At 40.4% G+C, this 20,380-nt stretch overlaps 1 non-coding gene across 1 annotated transcript; it reads left to right on the top strand.

Moving 5' to 3' along the window:
- The first annotated feature begins 446 nt into the window (after positions 1-446).
- Positions 447-543, top strand: trnas-aga (transfer RNA serine (anticodon AGA)). Its single transcript is given in 2 exon segments — positions 447-483; positions 499-543. It is a non-coding gene; the product is annotated as a tRNA-Ser (tRNA).
- The last annotated feature ends 19,837 nt before the right edge of the window (positions 544-20,380 follow it).

Raw genomic sequence — 20,380 nt, 5'->3', positions numbered from 1 at the left:
TGTCAACATTATTATGCGCCAGGCGAAACATTTTTTTACATAAATATCGATTTATGAAAGTAAGGCCTACCAATTATCAATCAAATATTGGAGAATGATTAAATACATTTAAAGTGATTCAGGTAGCCCTTTTTGTCTTTTATATATTTGTATTATTGATATTATTTATTCATATTTAGTACTCTATCTGTATTTGCTTTTGTTTTTTTTTCCTTGTTGTTGACTGTTGAACTAAAATAAAATAAAAAAAAATCAGCACATTTCTTCTTCGTTTTCTTCCGGTTTCGGCGGTTGATTTCCGGGACTCACAAACAAAAACAACTTTCGGTTGAACTACAAAAATTGATACGTGAAAGAAAATATATATCTTTTATCTTTCCAGTCCTTCATTTGTCGTGTGTATTGTGTCAGAGTACATATAAACAATATTAGCCGGTAAACGTCATGTTGTCGTGGCCGAGTGGTTAAGGCGATGGACTAGAAGACATATGGCTAGTGATCCATTGGGGTCTCCCCGCGCAGGTTCGAATCCTGCCGACAACGTCTCTTTTGCATCCCGGTTTATCATTCATTTGATGGTCCTCACATTATTTGGAGTGTAATATAATTATGTAAATATATTTGGTATTCATGATTATTTAGAGTGTAATATAATTATGTGAATATATATTTGACATCCTCCCAAATAATCCTGTTTAAGGCAAAAGCGCAGTACCGGCGTAGCCAACGTTGTCCGACGCTTCAACCAATCAGCGCGGCGCTTCTTACGCAAAGTCAACATTTGGCCAATCATGTGCCGACGTGCTCAACCAAGGACATCCGAATGCAGAAACGGCATTTACCTTACCGAACAGAACGAATAGCGATCGTCAAAATATATTAATAATATCAATATTAATATTATAAATAAATATTAACATGTTAAACCGGGAAATGGCGACCTCAAATCCCCCCGACCAATCAGCACTCCTGTCTTTACAGCAGTGCCTTCTTTCGTCCAATCACGGATCTCCATGTTGAAGTAGACGCGGAAGTGGAAGACGCCCCCTTCTCCCATTGGATGAATGATTTCAAATGAATAAAATCTTGGTAAATAATAGAATGAAAACATCAATATATTGTTGTCCTATGGAAGGGATTTCAGTTGTTTCGATAAACACCATACTTTGTACATATTTTTATCTATTTTTTACTGCTTTTTCTTCTTTGCAGGAGAGCGTTGGAAGTATAGAAAAGTCTCGGATGTTTTTGTAAACTCTCTCAGTCTACTTTGGTTTCTACAATCATTCCAAAATAACACAAAAACTACATTCCATCAACACGAACAGATGTTTTATATGTTCAGAGCAATAAATATTTCCACACTGTCTCTCCAATGTCCAAAACAAGGTCACAAGTATTGTATTTATGTACAGTAAAAAAATCATCTCTGTGGACACAAAGACTTTGTGGACCAACCAGCTCAGAAGCAAACACAACAGTTGTTGTTTTATTTCAACACACCTGCCTTGCTTTTGCAAAAACAAAAAGGGGGGGGGGGGGGATAAGCAGCAGTCAGAAAAGATTTGTTCCAAAATGACAAATGTGGTCGTTGGTTTCTGCTGCCAAGAACTGCTCTTGCCTTCAATTCTCCATGTTTGTGTACATTGTGATGTACAATGCTCACCTCCATGTTTGTGTACGATGCACGCCTCCATGTTTGTGTACATTGTGATGTACCATGCACACCTCCATGTTTGTGTACCATGCACACGTCCATGTTTGTTTACGATGCACGCCTCCATGTTTGTGTACATTGTGATGTACCATGCACACCTCCATGTTTGTGTACCATGCACACGTCCATGTTTGTGTACGATGTACACCTCCATGTTTGTGTACGATGCACACCTCCATGTTTGTGTACATTGTGATGTACCATGCACACCTCCATGTTTGTGTACATTGTGATGTACCATGCACACCTCCATGTTTGTGTACCATGCACACCTCCATGTTTGTGTACATTGTGATGTACAATGCTCACCTCCATGTTTGTGTACATTGTGATGTACCATGCACACCTCCATGTTTGTGTACATTGTGATGTACCATGCACACCTCCATGTTTGTGTACATTGTGATGTACCATGCACACCTCCATGTTTGTGTACATTGTGATGTACCATGCACACCTCCATGTTTGTGTACATTGTGATGTACCATGCACACCTCCATGTTTGTGTACATTGTGATGTACCATGCACACCTCCATGTTTGTGTACATTGTGATGTACCATGCACACCTCCATGTTTGTGTACATTGTGATGTACCATGTACACCTCCATGTTTGTGTACATTGTGATGTACCATGCACACCTCCATGTTTGTGTACATTGTGATGTACCATGTACACCTCCATGTTTGTGTACATTGTGATGTACCATGCACACCTCCATGTTTGTGTACATTGTGATGTACCATGCACACCTCCATGTTTGTGTACATTGTGATGTACCATGCTCACCTCCACGTTTGTGTACATTGTGATGTACCATGCACACCTCCATGTTTGTGTACATTGTGATGTACCATGCACACCTCCATGTTTGTGTACATTGTGATGTACCATGCACACCTCCATGTTTGTGTACATTGTGATGTACCATGCACACCTCCATGTTTGTGTACATTGTGATGTACCATGCACACCTCCATGTTTGTGTACATTGTGATGTACCATGCACACCTCCATGTTTGTGTACATTGTGATGTACCATGCACACCTCCATGTTTGTGTACATTGTGATGTACCATGCACACCTCCATGTTTGTGTACATTGTGATGTACCATGCACACCTCCATGTTTGTGTACGATGCACACCTCCATGTTTGTGTACCATGCACACCTCCATGTTTGTGTACATTGTGATGTACCATGCACACCTCCATGTTTGTGTACATTGTGATGTACCATGCACACCTCCATGTTTGTGTACGATGCACACCTCCATGTTTGTGTACCATGCACACTTCCATGTTTGTGTACGATGCACACCTCCATGTTTGTGTAAATTGTGATGTACCATGCACACCTCCATGTTTGTGTACGATGCACACCTCCATGTTTGTGTACATTGTGATGTACGATGCACACCTCCATGTTTGTGTACATTGTGATGTACAATGCACACCTCCATGTTTGTGTACATTGTGATGTACCATGCACACCTCCATGTTTGTGTACATTGTGATGTACCATGCACACCTCCATGTTTGTGTACCATGCACACTTCCATGTTTGTGTACGATGCACAGCTCCATGTTTGTGTACCATGCACACCTCCATGTTTGTGTACATTGTGATGTACAATGCTCACCTCCATGTTTGTGTACATTGTGATGTACAATGCTCACCTCCATGTTTGTGTACATTGTGATGTACCATGGACACCTCCATGTTTGTGTACATTGTGATGTACCATGCACACCTCCATGTTTGTGTACCATGCACACGTCCATGTTTGTGTACCATGCACACCTCCATGTTTGTGTACATTGTGATGTACCATGCACACCTCCATGTTTGTGTACGATGCACACCTCAATGTTTGTGTACCATGCACACCTCCACGTTTGTGTACATTGTGATGTACGATGCCATGTAATATATATATAGTCATGTACAGGTGCTGGTCATATTATTAGAATATCATGAAAAAGTTGATTTATTTCATTAAGAAAGTCAAACTTGTAGAATGTATACATTCATTCCAAACAGACTGATACATTTCAAGTGTTTTTTTTGCCAAAAAGGAGATAATTATAGCTGACAACTAAAAAAAAACCTAAATTCAACATCTCAGAAAATGAGAATATGTTGCAAAGGTCAGATATTGAAGACACCTGGTGCCACACTCTAATTAGCTAACTAACTCAAAACACCTGGAAAAGCCTTTAAATGGTCTCTCGTTTTGATTCTGTATGACACACAATCCTGGGGAAGACTGCTGACTTGACAACTGTCCAAAAGATGACCATTGATACTTTAAAGAAGGAGGGCAAGACATAAAAGGTCATTGCCAAAGAGGTTGGATGTTCCCAGAGCTCTGTGTCCAAGCACATTAATAGAGAGGCCAAGGGAAGACAAAGATGTGGTAGAAAAAAGTGTACAAGCAAGAGGATTGTCAAACAAAACCGATTCAAAAATGTGGGGGAGATCCACAAAGAGTGGACTGCAGCTGGAGTCAGTGCTTCAAGAACCACCACGCACCGACGTATGCAAGATATGGGCTTCAGCTGTCGCATTCCTAGTGTAAAGCCACTCTTGAATAAGAGACAACGTCAAAAGCGTCTCGCCTGGGCTCAAGACAAAAAGGACTGGACTGCTGCTGAGTGGTCCAAAGTTATGTTTTCAGATGAAAGTCCATTTTGTATCTCCTTTGGAAATTAAGGTCCCAGAGTCTGGAGGAAGATAGGAGAGGCACAGAATCCACGTTGCTTGAAGTCCAGTGTCAGATTTCCACAATGGGTAATGGTCTGGGGTGCCATGTCATCTGCTGGTGTTGTTCCACCGTGTTTCCTGAGGTCTAGGGTCAAGGCAGCAGTCTACCAGGAAGTTTTAGAACCCTTTATGCTGCCTGTGAAGATTTCATTTTCCAACATGACTTGGCACCTGCACACAGTACCAAATCCACCAGTACCTGGTTTAAGGACCATGGTATCCCTGTTCTTGATTGGCCTGGAAACTCACCTGACCTTAACCCCATAGAAAAGCTATGGGGTATTGTGCGAGATGCCAGATGCCAGACCCAACAATTCTGAAGAGCTGAAGGCCACTATTAAAGCAAGCTGGGCTCTCATAACACCTGAGGGTGCAACAGACTGGTCGACTTTATGCCACGCCGTATTGCTGCAGCAATTCAGGCAAAAGGAGCTGCAACTAAATATTGATTGCCGTACATGCTGAAACTTTCCATGTTCATACTTTTCAGTTGGCCCACATTTCTAAAAAATATTTTTTGGTACTAGTCTAACTAATTTTCTGAGATACTGAATTTGGGATTTTCAGTAATTGTCAGTACTAATCATCAACATTTAAAGAAATAAACATTTCAAATATATCACTATGTGTGTAATGAATTGATATAATATGTAAGTTTCACCTTCTGAATATAATTACTGAAATAAATCAACTTTTTCATGATATTCTAATAATTTGGAAAGCACCTGTAGAATTCCAAGGGGAACATAGTATATAGTCATGTATAGTTCTAGGAGAACATAGTATATAGTCATGTATAGTTCTAGGAGAACATAGTATATAGTCATGTATAGTTCTAGGAGAACATAGTATATAGTCATGTATAGTTCTAGGAGAACATAGTATATAGTCATGTATAGTTCTAGGAGAACATAGTATATAGTCATGTATAGTTCTAGGAGAACATAGTATATAGTCATGTATAGTTCTAGGAGAACATATATAGTCATGTATAGTTCTAGGACAACATAGTATATAGTCATGTATAGTTCTAGGAGAACATAGTATATAGTCATGTATAGTTCTAGGCGAACATATATAGTCATGTATAGTTCTAGGAGAACATAGTATATAGTCATGTATAGTCCTAGGAGAACATATATAGTCATGTATAGTTCATGGAGAACATAGTATATAGTCATGTATAGTTGTAGGAGAACATATATAGTCATGTATAGTTCATGGAGAACATAGTATATAGTCATGTATAGTTCTAGGAGAACATATATAGTCATGTATAGTACCAGGAGAACATATATAGTCATGTATAGTACTAGGAGAACATAGTATATAGTCATGTATAGTTCTAGGAGAACATATATAGTCATGTATAGTTCTAGGAGAACATATATAGTCATGTATAGTTCTAGGAGAACATAGTATATAGTCATGTATAGTCCTAGGAGAACATATATAGTCATGTATAGTTCATGGAGAACATAGTATATAGTCATGCATTGTTGTAGGAGAACATATATAGTCATGTATAGTTCATGGAGAACATAGTATATAGTCATGTATAGTTCTAGGAGAACATATATAGTCATGTATAGTTCTAGGAGAACATATATAGTCATGTATAGTTCTAGGAGAACATAGTATATAGTCATGTATAGTTCTAGGAGAACATATATAGTCGTGTATAGTTCATGGAGAACATAGTATATAGTCATGTATAGTTCTAGGAGAACATATATAGTCATGTATAGTTCTAGGAGAACATAGTATATAGTCATGTATAGTTCTAGGAGAACATATATAGTCATGTATAGTGCTAGGAGAACATAGTATATAGTCATGTATAGTTCTAGGAGAACATATATAGTCATGTATAGTTCTAGGAGAACATAGTATATAGTCATGTATAGTCCTAGGAGAACATATATAGTCATGTATAGTTCATGGAGAACATATATAGTCATGTATAGTTCATGGAGAACATATATAGTCATGTATAGTTCTAGGAGAACATAGTATATAGTCATGTATAGTTCTAGGAGAACATATATAGTCATGTATAGTTCATGGAGAACATAGTATATAGTCATGTATAGTTCTAGGAGAACATATATAGTCATGTATAGTTCAAGGAGAACATAGTATATAGTCATGTATAGTTCTAGGACAACATAGTATATAGTCATGTATAGTTCTAGGAGAACATATATAGTCATGTATAGTTCTAGGACAACATAGTATATAGTCATGTATAGTTCTAGGAGAACATATATAGTCATGTATAGTTCTAGGAGAACATATATAGTCATGTATAGTTCTAGGAGAACATATATAGTTCATGGAGAACATAGTATATAGTCATGTATAGTTCTAGGAGAACATATATAGTCATGTATAGTTCTAGGAGAACATAGTATATAGTCATGTATAGTTCTAGGAGAACATATATAGTCATGTATAGTTCTAGGAGAACATATATAGTTCATGGAGAACATAGTATATAGTCATGTATAGTTCTAGGAGAACATATATAGTCATGTATAGTTCTAGGAGAACATAGTATATAGTCATGTATAGTTCTAGGAGAACATAGTATATAGTCATGTATAGTTCTAGGAGAACATAGTATATAGTCATGTATAGTTCATGGGGAACATAGTATATAGTCATGTATAGCTCTAGGAGAACATATACAGTCATGTATAGTTCATGGAGAACATAGTATATAGTCATGTATAAGTCTAGGAGAACATATATAGTCATGTATAGTTCATGGAGAACATAGTATATAGTCATGTATAGTTCTAGGAGAACATATATAGTCATGTATAGTTCTAGGAGAACATAGTATATAGTCATGTATAGGTCTAGGAGAACATATATAGTCATTTATAGTTGTAGGAGAACATAGTATATAGTCATGTATAGTTCTAGGAGAACATATATAGTCATGTATAGTTCTAGGAGAACATATATAGTCATGTATAGTTGTAGGAGAACATAGTATATAGTCATGTATAGTTCTAGGAGAACATATATAGTCATGTATAGTTCTAGGAGAACATAGTATATAGTCATGTATAGTCCTAGGAGAACATATATAGTCATGTATAGTTCATGGAGAACATAGTATATAGTCATGTATAGTTCATGGAGAACATATATAGTCATGTATAGTCTAGGAGAACATAGTATATAGTCATGTATAGTTCTAGGAGAACATAGTATATAGTCATGTATAGTTCATGGAGAACATATATATAGTCATGTATAGTTCTAGGAGAACATATATAGTCATGTATAGTTCATGGAGAACATAGTATATAGTCATGTATAGTTCTAGGAGAACATATATAGTCATGTATAGTTCTAGGAGAACATAGTATATAGTCATGTATAGTTCTAGGAGAACATATATAGTCATGTATAGTTCTAGGAGAACATATATAGTCATGTATAGTTCTAGGAGAACATAGTATATAGTCATGTATAGTTCTAGGAGAACATATATAGTCTTGTGTAGTTCTAGGAGAACATATATAGTCATGTATAGTTCTAGGAGAACATAGTATATAGTCATGTATAGTTCTAGGAGAACATATATAGTCATGTATAGTTCTAGGAGAACATAGTATATAGTCATGTATAGTTCTAGGAGAACATATATAGTCATGTATAGTTCTAGGAGAACATATATAGTCATGTATAGTTCATGGAGAACATAGTATATAGTCATGTATAGTTCTAGGAGAACATATATAGTCATGTATAGTTCTAGGAGAACATAGTATATAGTCATGTATAGTTCTAGGAGAACATATATAGTCATGTATAGTTCTAGGAGAACATATATAGTCATGTATAGTTCATGGAGAACATAGTATATAGTCATGTATAGTTCATGGAGAACATATATAGTCATGTATAGTTCTAGGAGAACATAGTATATAGTCATGTATAGTTCTAGGAGAACATAGTATATAGTCATGTATAGTTGTAGGAGAACATATATAGTCATGTATAGTTCATGGAGAACATAGTATATAGTCATGTATAGTTCTAGGAGAACATATATAGTCATGTATAGTTCATGGAGAACATATATAGTCATGTATAGTTCTAGGAGAACATAGTATATAGTCATGTATAGTTCATGGAGAACATAGTATATAGTCATGTATAGTTCTAGGAGAACATATATAGTCATGTATAGTTCTAGGAGAACATATATAGTTCATGGAGAACATAGTATATAGTCATGTATAGTTCTAGGAGAACATATATAGTCATGTATAGTTCTAGAAGAACATAGTATATAGTCATGTATAGTTCTAGGAGAACATAGTATATAGTCATGTATAGTTCATGGGGAACATAGTATATAGTCATGTATAGCTCTAGGAGAACATATATAGTCATGTATAGTTCATGGAGAACATAGTATATAGTCATGTATAGTTCTAGGAGAACATATATAGTCATGTATAGTTCAAGGAGAACATAGTATATAGTCATGTATAGTTCTAGGAGAACATATATAGTCATGTATAGTTCTAGGAGAACATAGTATATAGTCATGTATAGGTCTAGGAGAACATATATAGTCATTTATAGTTGTAGGAGAACATAGTATATAGTCATGTATAGTTCTAGGAGAACATATATAGTCATGTATAGTTCTAGGAGAACATATATAGTCATGTATAGTTGTAGGAGAACATAGTATATAGTCATGTATAGTTCTAGGAGAACATATATAGTCATGTATAGTTCTAGGAGAACATAGTATATAGTCATGTATAGTTCTAGGAGAACATATATAGTCATGTATAGTTCTAGGAGAACATAGTATATAGTCATGTATAGTTCTAGGAGAACATATATAGTCATGTATAGCCTAGGAGAACATAGTATATAGTCATGTATAGTTCTAGGAGAACATATATAGTCATGTATAGTCTAGGAGAACATATATAGTCATGTATAGTTCTAGGAGAACATATATAGTCATGTATAGTTCTAGGAGAACATAGTATATAGTCATGTATAGTTCTAGGAGAACATATATAGTCATGTATAGTTCTAGGAGAACATATATAGTCATGTATAGTTCTAGGAGAACATAGTATATAGTCATGTATAGTCCTAGGAGAACATATATAGTCATGTATAGTCCTAGGAGAACATATATAGTCATGTATAGTTCTAGGAGAACATATATAGTCATGTATAGTTGCAGATTCATCGACTCATTTATTTAGACCTTTGGAAAAACAAATGTTTAGCATTGATTTATTTTGCGCTCCTGACATGAACCTGAAGGCAGCGTTCATATGTGACAAGGTCAGTGATACGGTCACGTGCCGATCCATACTGACATTTCGATACCGGATCTTTACCCTCCGATGAAAATATCAATACTTTTGACACTTTCCCGTCCAAACTGTTACTGCATAACCAAGTCCGTCCGAAAATTCTGCCTGTACTAAAATGCTCAGTTACACATTCATCAGTGTTTGTCGTGATTGTTGTCATTTTTCAAATCCATTTATAAATTAGTGTTATTTTATGTTTGAATTAACTGACTAAACTTTGTTTGTATTTCAGTATATTTTTAAATTGGAGAGCTTCTATTTCTGAATAGGGGTGTTTTTCCACTAAAGGCCCTTTTTGATATTTCTTAATACAAAAAAAAATGCTAAAAAAATGATAATATATTTAAAGACACACCTTTGACTAAGTGTTTTATTATTAACTCATCAATTAAATGTTCAGCTTTTTCTCATTTCCTTACACTTTAGATAGACATGTTATTATTTGAAAATACACAACTTTTTAGACAAGTTTACACGCACAAAGTATCGGACTGGTATCGTCGATACCAACCTGGATTTTACTTGGTATCGGATGGGGAAGAACATGTGCGGTATGGCCACATTTCCCTTCAAAATAAAGCAACACAGGACTTTAGATAACACTTCAACCAGGTTTCCGGCGAATAAATGACGGACATTTACGTAAAAAAAAAAAAAAATGCAATATTTGCGTATGAAAAAAATTGCTTTTCGTGTCAAAAATTTTTTTTTAGGTTAATTTAAATCATATAATAATTAAAAAAAAATAAAAATAAATTGACAGCACTACTATTCTTATATTATATGAAACGGTTTATCAATTTAGATGAAAGTCATCGGACATTGTGTGACTTCCTGTGTAAATACGTACGTAATGACGACTCGGCAGCCCATTTAGGTCCGTGTGGGAGGTACTGAGAGTGATGTCATCGTTTCAAGCTGACATAAGACGTGCACACAAAGCGAGTGGTGCTCAGTCACCATAGTTGACTTACATGCTAGAACACACGCAAAGTACAAAACCGAGAAATAATGTCCTTGTTTTGGAGAATATCGACAATGTTCTAGAAGTGCGGGGGGGACTTAAGAAGGAACCCAGAGGCACGCCGCCCTCAACTGGGACCCTGCCTGACACTTTGGCCACATGGAAGAAAAACAAGCACATTTTTATGTACACAACATCAATATTTGCATTCACAGCTTCATTTCCCATCATGCACCAGTGAAACACCTGGTCAAAGTAGGCTCCAGTGCATTAAAAAAAAACAGATCTAGTCCACATTAAGTCCAGCTCTCATGTCCTTCCTTAGCCCAAACATTTCGGAATAAATGAAGAGAAGGGAACCACTGATTGTGTGAGTAAGGGAATGTGAGTAGTCTTTGACCATCCTGCTGTCACAAGGCACCGTGTTCACGTCCACTGTTGGCATCACTGAACTTGTTCATGTCCACTGTTGGCATCACTGAACTTGTTCACGTCCACTGTTGGCATCACTGAACTTGTTCACGTCCACTGTTGGCATCACTTAACTTGTTCACGTCCACTGTTGGCATCACTCAACTTGTTCACGTCCACTGTTGGCATCACTCAACTTGTTCACGTCCACTGTTGGCATCACTCAACTTGTTCACGTCCACTGTTGGCATCACTGAACTTGTTCACATCCACTGTTGGCATCACTGAACTTGTTCACGTCCACTGTTGGCATCACTCAACTTGTTCACGTCCACTGTTGGGATCACTTAATTTGTTCACGTCCACTGTTGGCATCACTCAACTTGTTCACGTCCACTGTTGGCATCACTCAACTTGTTCACGTCCACTGTTGGCATCACTGAACTTGTTCACGTCCACTGTTGGCATCACTGAACTTGTTCACGTCCACTGTTGGCATCACTCAACTTGTTCATGTCCACTGTTGGCATCACTCAACTTGTTCACGTCCACTGTTGGCATCACTCAACTTGTTCACGTCCACTGTTGGCATCACTGAACTTGTTCACGTCCACTGTTGGCATCACTGAACTTGTTCACGTCCACTGTTGGCATCACTGAACTTGTTCATGTCCACTGTTGGCATCACTCAACGTTGGCATCACTCAACTTGTTCACGTCCACTGTTGGCATCACTCAACTTGTTCATGTCCACTGTTGGCATCACTCAACGTTGGCATCACTCAACTTGTTCACGTCCACTGTTGGCATCACTCAACTTGTTCACGTCCACTGTTGGCATCACTGAACTTGTTCACGTCCACTGTTGGCATCACGCAACTTGTTCATGTCCACTGTTGGCATCACTCAACTTGTTCACGTCCACTGTTGGCATCACTCAACTTGTTCACGTCCACTGTTGGCATCACTCAACTTGTTCACGTCCACTGTTGGCATCACTCAACTTGTTCACGTCCACTGTTGGCATCACTCAACTTGTTCACGTCCACTGTTGGCATCACTCAACTTGTTCACGTCCACTGTTGGCATCACTCAACTTGTTCATGTCCACTGTTGGCATCACTGAACTTGTTCACATCCACTGTTGGCATCACTGAACTTGTTCACGTCCACTGTTGGCATCACTGAACTTGTTCACGCCCACTGTTAGCCTCACTGAACTTGTTCACGCCCCCTGTTGGCATCACTCAACTTGTTCACGTCCACTGTTGGCATCACTGAACTTGTTCACGTCCACTGTTGGCATCACTGAACTTGTTCACGTCCACTGTTGGCATCACTGAACTTGTTCACGTCCACTGTTGGCATCAATGAACTTGTTCATGTCCACTGTTGGCATCACTCAACTTGTTCACGTCCACTGTTGGCATCACTCAACTTGTTCACGTCCACTGTTGGGATCACTCAACTTGTTCACGTCCACTGTTGGCATCACTCAACTTGTTCATGTCCACTGTTGGCATCACTGAACTTGTTCACATCCACTGTTGGCATCACTGAACTTGTTCACGTCCACTGTTGGCATCACTGAACTTGTTCACGCCCACTGTTAGCCTCACTGAACTTGTTCACGCCCCCTGTTGGCATCACTCAACTTGTTCACGTCCACTGTTGGCATCACTGAACTTGTTCACGTCCACTGTTGGCATCACTGAACTTGTTCACATCCACTGTTGGCATCACTGAACTTGTTCACGTCCACTGTTGGCATCAATGAACTTGTTCATGTCCACTGTTGGCATCACTCAACTTGTTCACGTCCACTGTTGGCATCACTCAACTTGTTCACGTCCACTGTTGGCATCACTCAACTTGTTCACGTCCACTGTTGGCATCACTCAACTTGTTCATGTCCACTGTTAGCATCACTGAATTGTTCACGTCCACTGTTGGCATCACTCAACTTGTTCACGTCCACTGTTGGCATCACTCAACTTGTTCACGTCCACTGTTGGCATCACTCAACTTGTTCACGTCCACTGTTGGCATCACTGAACTTGTTCATGTCCACTGTTGGCATCACTCAACTTGTTCACGTCCACTGTTGGCATCACTCAACTTGTTCACGTCCACTGTTGGCATCACTGAACTTGTTCACGTCCACTGTTGGCATCACTGAACTTGTTCATGTCCACTGTTAGCATCACTCAACTTGTTCATGTCCACTGTTAGCATCACTGAATTGTTCACGTCCACTGTTGGCATCAATCAACTTGTTCACGTCCACTGTTGGCATCACTCAACTTGTTCATGTCCACTGTTGGCATCACTGAACTTGTTCACATCCACTGTTGGCATCACTGAACTTGTTCACGTCCACTGTTGGCATCACTCAACTTGTTCACGCCCACTGTTGGCATCACTGAACTTGTTCATGTCCACTGTTGGCATCACTCAACTTGTTCACGTCCACTGTTGGCATCAATGAACTTGTTCATGTCCACTGTTGGCATCACTCAACTTGTTCATGTCCACTGTTGGCAACACTCAACTTGTTCACGTCCACTGTTGGCATCACTCAACTTGTTCATGTCCACTGTTGGCATTACTGAACTTGTTCACATCCACTGTTGGCATCACTGAACTTGTTCACGTCCACTGTTGGCATCAATGAACTTGTTCATGTCCACTGTTGGCATCACTGAACTTGTTCACATCCACTGTTGGCATCACTGAACTTGTTCACGTCCACTGTTGGCATCACTCAACTTGTTCATGTCCACTGTTGGCATCACTGAACTTGTTCACGCCCACTGTTGGCATCACTCAACGTGTTCACGTCCACTGTTGGCATCACTGAACTTGTTAATGTCCACTGTTGGCATCCCTCAACTTGTTCACGTCCACTGTTGGCATCACTCAACTTGTTCACGTCCACTGTTGGCATCACTCAACTTGTTCACGTCCACTGTTGGCATCACTCAACTTGTTCACGCCCACTGTTGGCATCACTGAACTTGTTCACGTCCACTGTTGGCATCACTCAACTTGTTCACGTCCACTGTTGGTATCACTCAACTTGTTCACGCCCACTGTTGGCATCACTGAACTTGTTCACGTCCACTGTTGGCATCACTCAACTTGTTCACGTCCACTGTTGGCATCACTCAACTTGTTCATGTCCACTGTTGGCATCACTCAACTTGTTCATGTCCACTGTTGGCATCACTCAACTTGTTCACGTCCACTGTTGGCATCACTCAACTTGTTCATGTCCACTGTTGGCATCACTCAACTTGTTCATGTCCACTGTTGGCATCACTCAACTTGTTCACGTCCACTGTTGGCATCACTCAACTTGTTCATGTCCACTGTTTGCATCACTGAACTTGTTCACATCCACTGTTGGCATCACTGAACTTGTTCACGTCCACTGTTGGCATCACTCAACTTGTTCACGCCCACTGTTGGCATCACTGAACTTGTTCATGTCCACTGTTGGCATCACTCAACTTGTTCACGTCCACTGTTGGCATCACTGAACTTGTTCACGTCCACTGTTGGCATCACTGAACTTGTTCATGTCCACTGTTAGCATCACTCAACTTGTTCACGTCCACTGTTGGCATCACTCAACTTGTTCATGTCCACTGTTGGCATCACTGAACTTGTTCATGTCCACTGTTAGCATCACTCAACTTGTTCACGTCCACTGTTGGCATCACTGAACTTGTTCACGTCCACTGTTGGCATCACTCAACTTGTTCACGTCCACTGTTGGCATCACTCAACTTGTTCATGTCCACTGTTGGCATCACTCAACTTGTTCACGTCCACTGTTGGCATCACTGAACTTGTTCACGTCCACTGTTGGCATCAATCAACTTGTTCACGTCCACTGTTGGCATCACTCAACTTGTTCACGTCCACTGTTGGCATCACTCAACTTGTTCACGTCCACTGTTGGCATCACTCAACTTGTTCATGTCCACTGTTGGCATCACTTAACTTGTTCACGTCCACTGTTGGCATCATTCAACTTGTTCACGCCCACTGTTGGCATCACTCAACTTGTTCATGTCCACTGTTGGCATCACTGAACTTGTTCATGTCCACTGTTGGCATCACTCAACTTGTTCACGTCCACTGTTGGCATCACTCAACTTGTTCATGTCCACTGTTGGCATCACTCAACGTTGGCATCACTCAACTTGTTCACGTCCACTGTTGGCATCACTCAACTTGTTCATGTCCACTGTTGGCATCACTCAACGTTGGCATCACTCAACTTGTTCACGCCCACTGTTGGCATCACTGAACTTGTTCATGTCCACTGTTGGCATCACTCAACTTGTTCATGTCCACTGTTGGCATCACTCAACGTTGCCATCACTCAACTTGTTCACGTCCACTGTTGGCATCACTCAACTTGTTCATGTCCACTGTTGTCATCACTCAACGTTGGCATCACTCAACTTGTTCACGTCAACTGTTGGCATCACTCAACTTGTTCACGTCCACTGTTGGCATCACTCAACTTGTTCACGTGCACTGTTGGCATCATTGAACTTGTTCACGTCCACTGTTGGCATCACTGAACTTGTTCACGTCCACTGTTGGCATCACTGAACTTGTTCACGACCACTGTTGGCATCACTCATTGTTCACGCCCACTGTTGGCATCACTCAACTTGTTCACGTCCACTGTTGGCATCACTTAACTTGTTCACGTCCACTGTTGGCATCACTTAACTTGTTCACGTCCACTGTTGGCATCACTGAACTTGTTCACGCCCACTGTTGGCATCACTTAACTTGTTCACGTCCACTGTTGGCATCACTGAACTTGTTCATGTCCACTGTTGGCATCACTCAACTTGTTCATGTCCACTGTTGGCATCACTGAACTTGTTCACGTCCACTGTTGGCATCACTGAACTTGTTCACGTCCACTGTTGGCATCACTCAACTTGTTCACGTCCACTGTTGGCATCACTGAACTTGTTCACGTCCACTGTTGGCATCACTCAACTTGTTCACGTCCACTGTTGGCATCACTCAACTTGTTCACGTCCACTGTTGGCATCACTCAACTTGTTCACGTCCACTGTTGGCATCACTGAAAATGTTCACGCCCACTGTTGGCACCACTCAACTTGTTCATGTCCACTGTTGGCATCACTCAACTTGTTCATGTCCACTGTTGGCATCACTGAACTTGTTCATGTCCACTGTTGGCATCACTGAACTTGTTCATGTCCACTGTTAGCATCACTCAACTTGTTCACGTCCACTGTTGGCATCACTGAACTTGTTCACGTCGACTGTTGGCATCACTCAACTTGTTCACGTCCACTGTTGGCATCACTCAACTTGTTCATGTCCACTGTTGGCATCACTCAACTTGTTCACGTCCACTGTTGGCATCACTCAACTTGTTCACGCCCACTGTTGGCATCACTGAACTTGTTCACGTCCACTGTCGGCATCACTGAACTTGTTCATGTCCACTGTTGGCATCACTGAACTTGTTCATGTCCACTGTTGGCATCACTGAACTTGTTCACGTCCACTGTCGGCATCACTGAACTTGTTCACGTCCACTGTTGGCATCACTCAACTTGTTCATGTCCACTGTTGGCATCACTCAACTTGTTCACGTCCACTGTTGGCATCACTCAACTTGTTCATGTCCACTGTTGGCATCACTGAACTTGTTCACATCCACTGTTGGCATCACTGAACTTGTTCACGTCCACTGTTGGCATCACTCAACTTGTTCACGCCCACTGTTGGCATCACTGAACTTGTTCATGTCCACTGTTGGCATCACTCAACTTGTTCATGTCCACTGTTGGCATCACTGAACTTGTTCATGTCCACTGTTGGCATCACTCAACGTTGGCATCACTCAACTTGTTCACGTCCACTGTTGGCATCACTCAACTTGTTCATGTCCACTGTTGGCATCACTCAACGTTGGCATCACTCAACTTGTTCACGTCCACTGTTGGCATCACTCAACTTGTTCACGCCCACTGTTGGCATCAATGAACTTGTTCATGTCCACTGTTGGCATCACTGAACTTGTTCACATCCACTGTTGGCATCACTGAAATTGTTCACGTCCACTGTTGGCATCACTCAACTTGTTCATGTCCACTGTTGGCATCACTCAACTTGTTCACGTCCACTGTTAGCATCACTCAACTTGTTCATGTCCACTGTTGGCATCACTGAACTTGTTCATGTCCACTGTTGGCATCACTGAACTTGTTCACGTCCACTGTTGGCATCACTCAACTTGTTCATGTCCACTGTTGGCATCACTGAACTTGTTCACATCCACTGTTGGCATCACTGAACTTGTTCACGTCCACTGTTGGCATCACTCAACTTGTTCACGCCCACTGTTGGCATCACTGAACTTGTTCATGTCCACTGTTGGCATCACTCAACTTGTTCACGTCCACTGTTGGCATCACTGAACTTGTTCACGTCCACTGTTGGCATCACTCAACTTGTTCATGTCCACTGTTGGCATCACTCAACTTGTTCACGTCCACTGTTGGCATCACTCAACTTGTTCATGTCCACTGTTGGCATTACTGAACTTGTTCACATCCACTGTTGGCATCACTGAACTTGTTCACGTCCACTGTTGGCATCAATGAACTTGTTCACGTCCACTGTTGGCATCACTGAACTTGTTCACATCCACTGTTGGCATCACTTAACTTGTTCACGTCCACTGTTGGCATCACTCAACTTGTTCACGTCCACTGTTGGCATCACTCAACTTGTTCACGTCCACTGTTGGCATCACTCAACTTGTTCACGTCCACTGTTGGCATCACTCAACTTGTTCACGTCCACTGTTGGCATCACTCAACTTGTTCACGTCCACTGTTGGCATCACTCAACTTGTTCACGTCCACTGTTGGCATCACTGAACTTGTTCACGTCCACTGTTGGCATCACTGAACTTGTTCACGCCCACTGTTGGCATCACTCAACGTGTTCACGTCCACTGTTGGCATCACTGAACTTGTTAATGTCCACTGTTGGCATCCCTCAACTTGTCCACGTCCACTGTTAGCATCACTGAACTTGTTCACGTCCACTGTTGGCATCACTCAACTTGTTCACGTCCACTGTTAGCATCACTCAACTTGTTCACGTCCGCTGTTGGCATAACTGAACTTGTTCACGTCCACTGTTGGCATCACTGAACTTGTTCTTGTCCACTGTTGGCATCACTGAACTTGTTCACGCCCACTGTTGGCATCACTGAACTTGTTCACGCTCACTGTTGGCATCACTGAACTTGTTCACGTCCACTGTTGGCATCACTCTGCATCAGTCCATCTTAGATGAAACGTTTTCTGGGTGTTGTTGATAAATGATTGTGGCTTTACATAGTAGAGTTTTAACTTGCACTTACGGATGTAGCGGCCAACTGTAGTTATGACAGCGGTTTTCTGAAGTGTTCCTGAGCCCGTGTGGTGATATCCTTTACACCGACGTGGCTTTTTGATGCAGTGTTACTTGAGGGATCGAAGGGCATGTTGGTTTTCGTCCTTGCCGCTTACGTGCAGTAATTTCTCCACATTCTCTGCACCTTTTGATGATATTACAGAGCGTAGATGGTGAAATCCCTAAATTCCTTGTTGAGAAATGTTGTTCTTAAACAATTTGCTCGGGCGTTTGTTGACAAAGTGGTGACCCTTCGCCCCGTCCTTGTTTGTGAACGAGTGAGAGTTTCATGGAAGCTGCTTTTATAGCCAATCATGGCACCCACCTGTTCCCAATTAGCCTGTTCACCTGTGGCATGTTCCAAATAAGTCTTTGATGAGCATTCCTCCGCTCTCCCACTCTTTTTTGCCACCTGTGCCAGCTTTTTTTGAAACATGTTGCAGGCATCAAATTGCAACAAATAGCAAAGTTTGTCAGTGTGAACATGAAACATCTTGTCTTTGCAGTCTATTCAACAGAGTGGAAGTGTTAGTGTGTAGCATGTACACAATTAGTGTGTAGCATGTACACAATTAGTGTGTAGTATGTACACAATTAGTGTGTAGCCAATTAGTGTGTAGCATGTACACAATTAGTGTGTAGCATGTACACAGTTAGTGTGTAGCATGTACACAGTTAGTGTGTAGCATGTACACAATTAGTGTGTAGCATGTACACAGTTAGTGTGTAGCACGTACACAATTAGTGTGTAGCATGTACACAGTTAGTGTGTAGCATGTACACAATTAGTGTGTAGCATGTACACAGTTAGTGTGTAGCATGTACACAATTAGTGTGTAGCATGTACACAATTAGTGTGTAGCATGTACACAATTAGTGGGTAGCATGTACACAGTTAGTGTGTAGCATGTACACAATTAGTGTGTAGTATGTACACAATTAGTGTGTAGCCAATTAGTGTGTAGCATGTACACAGTTAGTGTGTAGCATGTACACAATTAGTGTGTAGCCAATTAGTGTGTAGCATGTACACAATTAGTGTGTAGCATGTACACAGTTAGTGTGTAGCATGTACACAGTTAGTGTGTAGTATGTACACAATTAGTGTGTAGCCAATTAGTGTGTAGCATGTACACAATTAAGGTGTAGCATGTACACAGTTAGTGTGTAGCATGTACACAGTTAGTGTGTAGTATGTACACAATTAGTGTGTAGCCAATTAGTGTGTAGCATGTACACAATTAGTGTGTAGCATGTACACAGTTAGTGTGTAGCATGTACACAATTAGTGTGTAGCATGTACACAATTAGTGTGTAGCATGTACACAGTTAGTGTGTAGCATGTACACAATTAGTGTGTAGCATATACACAATTAGTGTGTAGCATGTACACAGTTAGTGTGTATCATGTACACAATTAGTGTGTAGCATGTACACAGTTAGTGTGTAACATGTACACAATTAGTGTGTAGCATGTACACAGTTAGTGTGTAGCATGTACACAGTTAGTGTGTAGCATGTACACAGTTAGTGTGTAGCATGTACACAATTAGTGTGTAGCATGTACACAATTGCTGTGTAGTATGTACACAGTTAGTGTGTAGCATGTACACAATTAGTGTGTAGCATGTACACAGTTAGTGTGTAGCATGTACACAATTAGTGTGTAGCA

Source organism: Nerophis ophidion, linkage group LG06, assembly GCF_033978795.1.
Source record: "Nerophis ophidion isolate RoL-2023_Sa linkage group LG06, RoL_Noph_v1.0, whole genome shotgun sequence".
NCBI lineage: Eukaryota > Metazoa > Chordata > Actinopteri > Syngnathiformes > Syngnathidae > Nerophis > Nerophis ophidion.
Note: the sequence above shows the minus strand (reverse complement) of the source record. Positions and strands in the feature narration are given on the sequence as shown.